Source organism: Symphalangus syndactylus, chromosome 13 (genome assembly GCF_028878055.3).
Source record: "Symphalangus syndactylus isolate Jambi chromosome 13, NHGRI_mSymSyn1-v2.1_pri, whole genome shotgun sequence".
Lineage (NCBI taxonomy): Eukaryota > Metazoa > Chordata > Mammalia > Primates > Hylobatidae > Symphalangus > Symphalangus syndactylus.
In genome coordinates, this window is record NC_072435.2 from 122,344,623 (window position 1) to 122,357,313 (window position 12,691).

The 12,691-nt window shown below is 37.4% G+C and overlaps 1 long non-coding RNA gene and 1 pseudogene across 1 annotated transcript; one reads left to right on the forward strand and one right to left on the reverse strand.

The window, feature by feature from the left end:
• Positions 1–390: 390 nt before the first annotated feature.
• Positions 391–776, forward strand: LOC129460406 (NADH dehydrogenase [ubiquinone] 1 alpha subcomplex subunit 5-like; annotated as a pseudogene).
• Positions 777–8,344: 7,568 nt separating this feature from the next.
• Positions 8,345–12,347, reverse strand: LOC129460407 (uncharacterized). The gene is made up of 3 exons (XR_008650217.1): positions 12,300–12,347; positions 9,378–9,473; positions 8,345–8,457 (listed from the first exon to the last, which is right to left on the reverse strand). It is a non-coding gene; the product is annotated as an uncharacterized lncRNA (long non-coding RNA).
• Positions 12,348–12,691: the final 344 nt, after the last annotated feature.

Here is a 12,691-nt window from a genome sequence, read left to right on the forward strand (position 1 = left end):
TTGAATTTATTTTTGAACATGATGTTTAATAATGGTCCGATTTCATTTTTCTGAATGTGGATATCTGATTTTCCTGACACCATTTATTGAAGAGACTATCCTTTTCCCACTGTGTTCGTGGAAACTTTGGTGAAGATTGGTTGACAGTGAATGTGCAGATTTATTCCTGGGCTCCGTGTTCTGCACCACTGGCATGTCTGTTTTTAGGTCATTACTAACCACTTTAATTGCTTTAGCATTTTAACATACTGTAAAATCAGAAAGTGTGATGCCTCCAGCTTTGTTCTTCTTACTCAAGATTGCTTTGGCTATTTGAATCTTTTGTGGTCCCATTTGAATTTTAGGAATTTTTTAAACTGACTCTGTAAAAAACGCATTAGGGGCACTGTCATGTTGGGTCTGCTGAAGAAGACCACTTGGCCTTGTGGGACTAGCTGTATGTGGGAGTCCACAGGAGCGAAGCAACTAGAGCCAGTCTGCTAAAATGTAAGAGGCTAAGAGTATGGTACAGAAAGATTACCGATGTTCTTGAGCAAATCCCTAAAAATGCAGCATATAGAAAGTATACAGAGCAGATTATAAAGGAGAAGCTGGCTATGGGTAAAGTGGAACCAGATGTTAAGAAATTAGAAGATCAGCTTCAAGGTGGTCAAGTACAAGAGGTGATTCTTCACACTGCAGATGATCTAAGTCTGGCGAGAAAAATGAGGCCGAGGAAACCATGGGAGCTCTTAGTGGAAGAGCCTCCCCCTAGTCAGTGGAAATGGCCAATATAATTATTAAATGACTTTAGTGGCTTGATGGGAAACTGATGTAATTAAATAGACTGTTATATTAAGAGTATGTCCATGTTATTGACATTTTATAATCAAGAAAACTGATGTAGAAAATATTTGGGGGGCTTGTTAAAATTAGTGATTATGGTAACAGTCTTGTGGATTAATTTTTTATTTGTAAAGTATTCATATAAATTATTACAAAGATGATATGTCTTTGAACAGAGAAGTCCTGGGAAGATTTGAAATTAACTAGAAAAATTCTTCCAAATCTTCCGTGCAGAAGCCATTTTCAAAAAGCAAATTTCTTTAGTAGAATCTTCAATGCGTCATTTAATTTTTTTATTATCCTGAAGAAGAAAAGGCCCTTAAATATTATTGTCTAAACAAACGTATAGATCACTGTTTGAAGTAAATAGTAAGAGTAAATATTTTCAAATGTGATTAAATAGCCCAAGTCACTGACAATTTGAAATTATAGTTAACTTTCTTGGCTGTGATCTTACGTATGTATAGAAAAATTTAAATATATAATTATATACTGATTACAAATTCCATAATAAATGTTCTTTTATTTTACTCATTATTTGAATTATTCCATTTCCTCTGTTTTCATAGTCATAATTTTATGATATTTTGTTGTTAATAGATTATATTTGAAAACTATCAAATTAGAATACATTGTACCGTTGAAGAAATTGATTTGGTACTTAAAGAAAGACTTCTTATTGCATAGAGGTAGTTGGAAAAATTTTTCCTTTTGTCATATTTATGAAAGCCCATGGCCTATGGCTTTTAATTTTCTTAATCAACCCAACTACATCAGGATAGAGGTAGAATTTCTGTGAAAGAAGAGACAGTAAGAGTTCCTAAAGTTTCATCTGGCATACAGATAGGCCTATATTCAAAACATCTTAGTCATGTGGCTACAGATTCAAAGAGGAATCACTAAGTAATTTGCACTACATTTCTAATATGGGTTTAGTTAAGTATCCAAACAAGACAAATGCTGCACAAGGAAAGAAGCTGGCAAGCTGAAGGTCAAACAAAAATAAAATTACTTTACATGTAAAAAATGCATTGGAATTTTGAGATTGCATTAAATCTGTAGATCACTGTTGTAAGCACTGACAAACACCCATGATATGGATTGAATCTATAATATTCTTAAAAGACCCATATATTTTTAAGCTTTAAAATCCTAAAATGTAAATTGTCTCATATAACTGGAAAATCCAAGTGTAAGATAGCCTTCAGGCAAAGTTAGATTGGGGAGATCTTCAGATCTGCCTTCTGTCTGGGACCTTCATATTTATAAAGTTTCTTCAGCTTGTTAGTAAAGACAGCTTCAGGGACTTCCAGCTTTATCTCTACAGCTTATTATGCCAAAGGAAAAGACATATTAAAATAATTTTAATTTCAAAAAATTCCTATGGTGTTGGTTACAGACCAACATTATCAACCTTGAGGAGATGTTAAAAATATGACAGACCTACTGGGAAACAATGTGTGTATCTGTAGGGCAAACCCATCACTTAGAAACTGCAGTGAACTTTCTTTATCCTATATATTCTCCTCTTTCTGGGTTCACAGGAAATTGCATTTCCAAGTCTTTCTTGCACTGAAGTGAGAGTACATGATAATACTTTTGCATATTTTTCATAAAAGACTGTTTAATAACAAAATGTAATAGTTCTCCCTTTTCATTTATGTGGATTGGTGAAAGCAGATGACTGTAATATAGTGTACCAGCTTTTTGTAAAAAACATGCAGTCCAAATTAAAAAGTTGTGTCTAGACAAAAAACACTCAATTACATTAGACTGGCAGGAGCAAGGAAAAAAAAAGTTTCAATTTGTCAAGCCACCAAATTTTATAATTGTTACCGCAGCACAACCTCCAAGTTGTCTGACACCGAATTAATGGTTCTCTAGAGATGGCTAATGATGGATAGATGTGGCAATGTTGCTGCATCTAACACAAAATGGGTGTTTAGGCAAAATGTACTTGATTTAGTACTTTATGTTTTCATAATACAGTCCAAAAATGATGAAAGTGTGAAGCAGTCACATATCTTGTAAGACATAAGATGATTTTTACTATCTTCGGAATTATGAAATCAAGGTCAGTTCAAATGAGAGGAAAAGAAAATAAATAATTCCCCAACCTCAAAGACACATGATGAAATAATAAATCCTCAGAGCTTATCTTCTGGTGGTGACATATGCCACAAAGCAGTGGGACACAATCAATCAATGTGCTCATTTTATCAGAGCCAACAAATGCTTCGTTTTCTTTTTTAAAATTTTATTACATTGATGTGCATAAAAACACATGGACACACATGAGACACACATAAAAATTATCTATCACTTGATATTTTCTTTTGTTCTCAATTTTTTTAGTTTCTATTATGATTTTATATCTCCTTTATAATAATATTAAAAAATTGCAGAAAATCTTCTGATTTTTATAATATTTTAAATTTCATGTAGAAATTGAATTAGAGTTAAAAACTAGAATTAAAAATCCAAATTAAATTAGAAAATATGATCAGTATGTCATTTACTTCTGATTGTGTGAACTGCCAAAGTTTTGACAGTACATAACATTGCAAATATCCCTTACTAATCATTTCAAAGTTTATATACCCAATTTTAATCATTTTGTAATTTTATAGAGAGGTGTTTGCTTTGCATTCTCTGCTAATCCAGGGCAAGAAGGAGATACGGTAGCGAGCATCAGGAAATGAAGACTTATCTTAAGAGTTAGAATTCAGGTCTGAGACTGCATCTGTATGGACAGCTACACTGAAAAGGAAAGACTGAAGTTTTTGTTCATTTTTCCTAGATATTACATAATTGTCACTTTAGAGATTTTTTCCCATTTGCATTTTTAGGTCCTTTTTATAATTATTATGATATTGTTATGCTACTGATTTTTGTATAACTAATTTGTATTCAGCTGTATTTTATTTTTTTAATTCTTATTATTTTTATTATTCTTTATATCTGGGTTTCCTAAATACAAAATTATTTTTAAGTTAATATTTTAGTTTATGTAATTGTAAATCATCTTTTAGTTCAAACATTTAAAACATATAAGTCATTAAATTATAGTTAGTGGACTTTGCTGTGCATATATAGGATGTATTTTATTTACATACAGCTATATTTCATCTCAAATTAGATTATATGTTAGAGATGGCTTCACCAGATGTCTTGATCAAGATTCGAAAACATTTTTGGCTGCCCTTGAACATTTCAGGGCACAGCTGCTTGCAGCCTCTCAGGGTGCTCTGTTGAGAACAGTGGCTCGGTTGGAGTTGAATTGGACGATCTACAGGAAATATTTGAACCACCATCTCCCCACATGCTCTAGCTGTCCCTATAAAAGGCAGGATTTTAGAACAGAGATCAAAGCACAAAAGAGAAGAGAGAAAATGTGGCCCAGAGAAGGGTCTTCATCTTGGAGCCCACTCATTGGGATGTCCATAAAAATTCAGGCTAGGGCCATCTGAAATTCTGAAGAGGTCAGTCTTCTGGGTGATGGGATCCAGCCTCCTTTATCACTTCTGGCGTTGGCCTGTTAACCTAGAGCCTTCGGTGTATGCATGTTTGAAGGGAAAGGCCAGTATCTCTTTTCTGTGCAATTCCAGGGGTATTAATCATATTGTACCCTGCTATGGTTTGAATGTGGTGTTCTCTCTAAAATTCATGTTGAAACTTAATCCCCAGTGCAACAGTATTAGGAGCTGTGGCTTTTGGGAGGTGATTAAGTCATGAGAGTTCCACCCTCATAAAGGGAATTAGCATCCTTATAAAAGGGTTCAACTCTGAAGGGAGTGCTTTCTTGCCTTTGCACCTTCTGCTATTTGAGAATCCAGCCACGAGGTGCCATTTTGGAAGCAGAGAGCAATGCTCACCAGACACCAATACCAACAACTGGATCTTGGACTTCCCAGCCTCCAGTACCACAAGAAATGCATTTCTGTTCTTCATAATTTACCTAGTCTAAGATTCTTTGTTGCAGCAGCACAAACAGAATAATACAGGCTTTGTAGAGTTAGATCAGTCCAGTTACATTTGATGAGGCTATAAGCTACTTTGAAGATCAGAAACATCAGGATAAAGAGTCTAGAATGATAGTTTGTCTTTTAATAATTGGTGCTGTAATATTCCCAACTTTTATATTTTTATGTGAGTCAAATATTGATTTCAAATGCCCTTTTAATTCTGTGGGACCAATTTGCAGCACTCAATTTTCAGAATAGTAAATCTTTGTAGTTTTACATTTCAATTAATATTCAAAAACTTGATCTTTATTGGCAATAAACCCAGGCATCTCAGCTAATACAACTTATCTTTTATATGTATGCATACTAAAATTTGTCATATTTTCAAGTTTTCTGGGCATATATGACTTACTGAAGGGATGCAGTAAATAGATGTTGCTCTGAGAATCGTGTTATAAGTTGGCATAAATTTCCTGACTGTCTATGTGGACAAATGATCAAAATGACAAAATGATCATTTTCTGTGTGTTTTATTTTCCAGTGACGATTGTGCCAAGAACACAGTGAGTACTCAGTAAATGTTTGTTGACTAAATTTTGTGGAAAGATCTTCATTGTCCTCCAAGTGGGGATTGGATTTTCCTGAAATACTTCTTGTTTCAGGTTGCAGGAGTCAGGGGGAAAGAAAATAAAAATTTTAAAATTTTCACTCATCTTTCTTCACATGAAAAAGTCAGTATTAGAAAGTTCCCAAGTACCAGTGAGTATTTATAATAAATAATAATTATAATAGGCTGAGTGTGGTGGCTCATGCCTGTAATCCCAGCACTTTGGAGGCCTAGGCAGGCGGATCATTTGAGGTCAGGTGTTCAAGACCAGCCTGGCCAACATGGTGAAACCCTGTCTCTACTAAAAATACAAAAATTAGCCGGGCTATGTGGCGGGTGTTTGTAATCCCAGCTATTTGGGAGGCTGAGGCAGGAGAATCACTTGAACCCAGCAGGCAGAGGCTGCAGTGAGCTGAGATCCCACCATTGCACTCCAGCCCAGGCAACAGAATGAGATTCTGTCTCAAATTAAAAAAAATAAAATAAAAAAGTGTTATAGTATTTGAGGTGCCCATACATTTAGAATCTCCACAAATGTTGGGCTAACCAGGACGATAATAAGCAAGCCTCCTTCTGGCATAAATCCAGTGAGTCAAGTTTGTGTGTGTGTGTGTGTGTGTGTGTGTTGTTGTTGTTGTTGTTTTGGTAGCTGCTGTGTAAATTCTGTATTTGTGCAAATAGATTTGTTCTTACTATGTTCTTCATATGTCTCTGCTATGACACTTATCACTTTGCATTTGAGATGTTTGTTTTCTCTTTAGGAAGACTGTGACTGCCATGAGGGTAGAAAAAGGACTTTATTCATTTTTTAAAGATCAGAGTCAGGTATAGTGACTGGCACACAATGTTTGTTTCTAAATACTTGCCAAGTTAAATTATTGGAATAATTTTTAGTATTCTTGTGGATACCAGAATACTGATCACTACAAGTACTTCTCTAAAATAATTGCAAAAGGTATATTTGTTTTGGTCACAAAGGAGTAATTGTGACTGAATTTAACCTTCTGACTCAAAACAAAAAGAAAAACAAAAACAAACAAATGAAAAACTGATTTCCAGGCGTTGGATAATGGGTAGTGCAAGACACTGATCTCAGAGAGAGGAACAAGTAAACCTTGTAATTACCCCACCTATTAGGAGATTTTGTAGCCTGCAGCATAAAATAGAATGGCTTATGATTTCACTGAGTTGAGGGGACACATCTTACATAAGCCAAGATAGCCATCAGCTGTGAGAAAAAACAACAGAGTGGAGGGAGCTACATGGAAGAATTTTGTGGACACCTGAAGAGGAGCCCCCTGGAGTCTTTGTGTGAGTTCCAATCTGCAAACCATCTGAGGCCAGGGAGGCGTGCCTAGAGAGAAGTATGCGGAATTATACTCAGAACGCCTGCAGTCATACAGGCTTCGGATTAGATTTTGCTCCAAGTAGACAAACATGTAAGCGCCTTTTAATAATTGGGAAATCAAATAGAGTCCTCAAAAAGCTATTCCCTTGGTTCAGGTTGAGTATACCTTATCTGAAACACTTGAGACCACAGTGATTTGGATTTTGGGTATTTTTTCAAATTTTATGTTTGCGTTTATATATAAAATGAGCCATCCTGGGGATGAGATCAAAGTCTAAACACAGAATTTATTTATGTCTCATATACTCCTTATACACATAGCCTGAGGTAATTTTATACAATATTTTAATAGTTCTGTGCATGAAAAAAGTTTGTGTACATTTAACTGTCAGAAAGCCAAGGTGTCACTATTTCAGCAACCTATGTGGACAATCTGCAAATGTTTGCCAAAGCTATCATTCCTGATTCTGAATTTGTATGTTACCAATAAGCAATTATTCTCTCTTTCTCCCTCCCTCCCTCCCCCTGACCCCCGCCTTCTCTCTTTGGGAGTCAGGGTCTTCCTCTCTTACCCAGGCTGGAATGGAGTGGTACAATCATCTTTCACTGAAGCTTTGATTTCCCAGGCTCAAGCAGCCCTCCTGACTCAGCCTCTTGAGTATCCACGACTACATGCATGCACCACCATGCCTGGTTATTACTTTTTTTTCATTTTTAGTAGAATAAGATCTCGCTATGTTGCCAGAGCTGGTCTTGAACTCCTGAGCTCCCTCGGCCTCCCAAAGTGCTAGGATTACAGGCATATGCCACCATGCCTGGCCTAAATATTTTCTTATACTTATGCACATACAAATACTTAAAAATTAAAAAATATGACACACCATTAATACAGTGAAAATAAATAATGTAACATGGTATCATGTGGCACTCAAAAATTTTCAGATTTGGAGCATTTAGGATTTCAGATTTTTAGATTAGGGATGCTTACCCTGTAGGAGGATGAATTTTCATCAGCCTAAAATATAATTTAAACTTGCATTAACAAACTTTGAAAGCAAGGCTTGAGAAACCAAACTTACTCTAAGTAACAAGACTGTGTTTCAGAACACACTAGAGAATATTTATGGGGATATAAAAATATCCAACATCCCACAGTATAAGATTTAGAATTTCTATCATCCAATTCAAAATTACCAGTCATGAAAAGAAGCAGGAAAAAAATAGCTCCTATCCAGGATGCTAATAAATAGATAGAACCAGATGTAAAAATGACAAAAATGGCATAATTGGGCACTTAGTCAGTTTGGGCTTTTATAACAAAATACCTTAGACTGTGTGATTTATAAACAGGATGGATTTACTGCTTACAGTTCTGGAAACTGGGAAGTTCAAGATCAAGGCACCAACAGACTCAGTGTCTGGTGAGGGCCCCTCCTCTGCTTCAAAGACGGCACAATTGTTTTGTGTCCTCACACAGCAGAAGGGGTGAGACCAACACCCCTCAAGTTCCCTCAGCTTCTTTAATAAGGTCACTAATTCAGTTCATGAGGACAGAGTCCTTGTGACCCAATCACCTCCCAAAGGCTGACTTACCTCTTAATCCCATCACCTCAGGGGTTAGCTTTCAAAATAAAATAGCGTACTGTAAGCAAGACACCATACGGATATACACGTGAACAAATCATAGTTTTTATCCCCGAAGAACTCTCAATCTGGAAGAACAAATGGGAATGTGCATCACTATCATCTATGGCAAACTGTGATGAGTTTTCTGATTTTCTATTGATTGGGGTTGTGTTTATTGCAAGTAATGGGAAAAAATCTGTAAGAATTCCACAAAGAGAGGTGATAGTTCTCTTATACAAAATTCCAGAGAATTCTGGTATTCATTCAGAAGCTCAGTGGAATCAAAGAAGATGTCTATGCAGGTCTTCTCACTTTTTCCTCATGGTTTTTAAGATGTGTGCTGCCTCTCCAGCCATTACAACCCAATTCCATGCAAGACAAAGGTAATATGGAAGGGTAATACCACTTAGGTCTCCCAGGTATCAGTGTCACAAAAGCTTTCCAGGAAGCCCCATCTCCACAGAAGATGTATACTTAGTAATTATTAGTTAAAATTGAGTCAAATGGACACTTACTACTGCAAAGAAAGCTAAGGGGGAAAAGAAAGATTCCTGCTTTTTTGTGGGGGTTGGGGCGGGGACAGGGTCTCACTCTGTCACCCAGGCTGGAGTGTAGTGTCAGGATCTCAGCTCACTGCAGCTTGGACCTCCGAGGCTCAACCAGTCCTTCCACCTGAGCCTCTTGAGTAGCTGGGACTACAGGTGCGCACCATCGTGCCCAGCTAATTTTTGTGTTTTTTGTAGAGACAGTGTTTCACCATGGAGCCCAAGCTGATCTTGAACTCCTGGCTTCAAGTTATCTGCCTTGTCTCAGCCTCTCAAAGTGCAGGGATTGCAGGCAAGAGCTACCACACCCAGCCAGATTCCTGCTTTTTAATAGAATATGAGTTACTCACCTTAATAAAGAAGAGAAGAATGAATATACCGTAGAACGTTAACAGAGTTTATCATACGCCTGTTGAAATGTGTGCTGTAAAAATCTTGTAAGTAAGGGAGAAATCAGTTACCTCTGAGTAGGATCAATTGAAAAGGAATTCCCAATGCGATTTGCAGAGTCTCTTCACCTCTCTGGGGTTTCAGTGTTTCATTTAGACTTCCAAATACTGAAACACATTATGTAGGGGGAAGGAGAAAACAGAATTCTCTTTATTTTTCTCAGAGACTTTTGTGTTGACTAAGTTTGTTCATCTTCTGGACACAACAAAGATAACTCCTGGGATTTAAGCCCTCCTCAGTAGCCCAAGAAATAGAAAGTTATTTTCAGCCAAAGAACCCCAGCTATCACAAGGATCACTTTTTATGTTTCCCCAAATATTGGCATTTCGAATGGACCTCATTATCACTAAATCTGGTGTTCTGAAATCAGTGTTACGCTTGAATTTCAAGGTAGGTGATTCGCTTCACATAGGATTTATTACAGAATTGTATTTATGATGATTTTGAGTAGAGTATTTAAATGTGAGTCTGCTGTAGTCTTATTAATTCATTATTAATTATTCATCCGAATATTTATTGCTCACTGTTGGGGTTCCAAATTCTGGGCTAGACAGCAAAGCATTTTCTCCTAGGGCATGCAATGCATTGGAGGATACTAAATAATGACACTAACAAATGTAAATTATGAAAGAACAAGTATTAAAAGCTCATTTTAAAGCAAGTAAAAGTATAACTGGAATTTTCCTAACACAAAGAAATGATAAATGCTTGAGGGGTTGGAGATTCCATTTACCCTGATGTGATTATTATACATTGCATGCCTGTACCAAAATATGAGGTATTTATCCCATAAATACATATGCCTACTATGTACCCATAAAAATTTAAAATTAAAAAAAAATTCTTAAAAGTTCATGATGAAAGAATGTGTCCCTGTTAAGGAGGTTGGAGAATTCTTCCATGAGAAACTGACTATTGATCTCACTATGGTGAATCAACAAGTAGAAGATAAGAAGATGCAGATGGGAGAGACCGGAGTTCCAGAAGGAGGGGAAAGCACATCTAAAGGGCCTGCAGCAAGAAAGACCATGGGGAAGACAAGAAACTGAAGAAAATCCTTGTGGCAGTGATGCAGGACACGTGGGCCCCAAAATTGGGGCTCAGCCTGGGAGGGTTCTTGGCTTTGTCCAGAAAATAATTCAAGGGTGAGCTAATGGTGTTAGACAGCAATTGTTTATTGAATGGTACTGTTCCTTGTGGAGCAGGGCTAACTCATAGTCAGTGTGCCCAGAGTCAGTAGCCTATGGGCTACGGGCAACTGTATTCATACCCACTTACACCTACTGTCAATTATATGCAAATTATGGAGTGGTTAATGCAAATTGAAGGTGGGTTATTTCAAACTTTCTAGAAAAGGGGTGGTAACTTCCAGGTCACTTTCATGGAAAGGGGTGGTGACTTCCTGGTTGTTGTCATGGCATTTGTAAACTGTCATAACACTGGTGGGAATGTCTTACGCTAAATCACAGTGATGGCAGCTAGGGATTGTTTTCAGCACCATCTGCTGGTTTCAGCCAGTTTCTTCACTTCATCCCATCTGGACCAGATCCTGTTTTGGTCAGCAGGGTTGTGACCAGAAAAGAAGTCCTGCCAGTCTCCTACTTCAGTTGGAGCTGGAAGATGAGCTATCACACAGAAGGAGGAGGCTGGACAGAGAAGTAGATGCCTGAGGATGCCATACTTTGGAGGAAGACACCAAGATTTCTTCTAAAGAGGGAGGCAGCACCATCTGATTTGTGGTGAAAACATCACTTTGGCTGTAGGAGGGAGATTAGGTTAGAATGAAGGAAGCAGTTGGCAGTGCCTGACATAACGCCTGCTGTATACATCACTGCCGAGCAAAATAATTAACAGCATCAGCAGTGATGACAGCAGCGCCAGTAACAGCAAACACTGAGAGTTCCTTTATGCAAAGCAGCATGCTAAGTGCTTTGCCTGCACTCTCTGATTTATTCCTAACAGTCACAGTCTAATTTATTCCTAACAAGAGAGAAACATTAGTATCTCTATTGTACAGAACAGAAACACTGAGGCTCAGAGAGATTGAGGCTTGTCCCAGTCGTTCAGCTTGTAAGCATCAGTGGTAGGACACACAGCCAGACAGTCTGACTTCACAGTGCCTGACCTTAACCATGAAGAACAGTTGCTCAAACAGGTATGGACATCCTCAAGTCATTTTTTGAAAGATAGGTTTGTATAAGATGCCATTGAATATATAATTGGGCTCAAATAAAATGGATAAGTATAAAACTATGCACTTATGAGATATAGACAGAATTAACAGTCATAAACTCATATGCTTACTAGGTCCATATTGGTAAAAATAAGCTGGCCAGACCAAGGCAGTGGGAAGGACTGTGGGAACTACAGATTTCACACCCTATAGATGCAGAAGCTGTCTTTTTTTTCTCCCTGTTTGTCGCTAGGCAGATGCATGATCTGAGAACTGCCAGAAATCATAGTTTTTCCAAGAGATACCAGGTATATGGCATTGAATGTGAATGCTTCCAGGTTTTGAGTTCACATAAGCAACTATTTTTGTTGTTAACATTGCCCAGGTCACCACTAAATGGGCAAAGCAGAGAAGCAATAGGCCATTAGATAAAATGCTGCCTGCAGAAGTCAGTTAAAACTTTCAGATTTGGCTTTCGATTTGGGATTTGAGCTGCATGGAATTGCTTCAGATGATTGGTCTGTATGCTGCAAGCTCAGCCCGGCGGGCCACTGGCTGTTGGTTCTGAGTGTTTTTAGCAATCCTCCTAACTCAAGGCCGTAGAGACCAGCTCTTGCTACATTTGACATAGCCTTCACGTCTGAGCTTAGAGGCATGGAAGAATGAACTTGCTTAATCGATCATGAGGCACAAAGAGCAAAGCCTGCAGGCATATTAAGGGCATTATTCATCTAAGACAGATGGATGTCTTTCCACTCACCACTGAAGTCTGGCTTCGTGATCTCGGCATGTTTCCATTTAATGTTTCCTGTGCTTCCTTGTAACTCCAAATAGAATCATGGAAATCTGTTTAGCAACAAGATGAAAAGAAAATCAAGTTGGACTGGAAAATGTATTGACTTTTCTATGGACAGAAATAAAACAATGTACTGGTTTTTGAACTCAAAGAACTACGTTTTTCATCAGTTCCAATTATATGCCCAAAGAATAGAAGTGATGCTATATCTTAGCAGAAAGACAGAGTCAGATTGAGGATCAGGGTCATCTTAGTGGATAAATGCAATTAATAAAAACACACAGGAAAAAACGGCAAAGTGCGTATATTTTGTATTTGAAATAAACTCCATACATACTTTTTATTTGATGAAGAAT